This window comes from Ochotona curzoniae, unplaced genomic scaffold (assembly GCF_017591425.1).
Source record: "Ochotona curzoniae isolate NIBS_2020 unplaced genomic scaffold, NIBS_Ocur_1.0 contig_1071, whole genome shotgun sequence".
NCBI classification, from domain to species: domain Eukaryota; kingdom Metazoa; phylum Chordata; class Mammalia; order Lagomorpha; family Ochotonidae; genus Ochotona; species Ochotona curzoniae.
Window position 1 is genome coordinate 3813606 of NW_024464939.1, and position 841 is coordinate 3814446.

General features: G+C 46.5%; 1 non-coding gene across 1 annotated transcript; it reads right to left on the bottom strand.

Moving 5' to 3' along the window:
- Nucleotides 1-385: 385 nt before the first annotated feature.
- On the bottom strand, nt 386-493 carry LOC121166773. Its single transcript, XR_005885476.1, has one exon. It is a non-coding gene; the product is annotated as a U6 spliceosomal RNA (small nuclear RNA).
- Nucleotides 494-841: the final 348 nt, after the last annotated feature.

An 841-nucleotide genomic window follows, 5' to 3' on the forward strand; every position in this document is an offset into this window, starting at 1 on the left:
CAGTAACTTGTAACTTGCAATCCTATAATAGTTGCTGTGGGCAAGAAAAAAAAAAAATCAGCTGACCTGTCTGTCCAGAGTCCCAGATAAACTGCACAGAACCAGCTGCAGCCAGCTTGCAAACCCATTCAGATGAGAGCTACCTGGTGGCTCAAGTCAAACACATGCCTCCACTGGCATTCCTGCAGCCATCTTTGAACATATAATCTATGTGGACATGATTTCTCAAGGCACGTGTTCAAGAGAGGCTCCTCTATTCCCATCATGTCCTTTCGCTTTATTTCATTGATTCTGCCCCAATGACCCTAACTCCATAATTTCCAAACCCCTCTCTGTACAGGGACACTGATGTGGGTTCCAATATGACCTGCCCTGTTCTACTGGACTAAATGTTCTCTTTCCCAGAAGGGAAACTAGGTGTTTTTGTGCAGGGGCCATGCTAATCTTCTCTGTATCATTCCAATTTTAGTATATGTGCTGCCGAAGCAAGCACAACTAGGTGTTTTTGTAACAGAAGCAGTGCGTGCTCAAGTAGGAGGGCCTGTCGTCTAAGGCCAGAGACTTGGCAGACAGGGCCCAGGATAAGAAACACACACACACACACACACACACACACAAAACAGCTGCTAGATATTATCCTCAAGAGAGATGTGAGAGCCCTAGTTTAACACAACGTCAACTAAAACATGAGACCCACGGGGCCGTCATGTTGCCGCAACTGGTTAATCCTCCACCTCCAAATGCGGAATCCCATATGGGGGCAGACTTGTGTCCTGGTTAATCCACTTCTGATCTAGCTGCTTGCTTATGGTCTGGGATAGTGGTGAAGAATGGCTCAAGT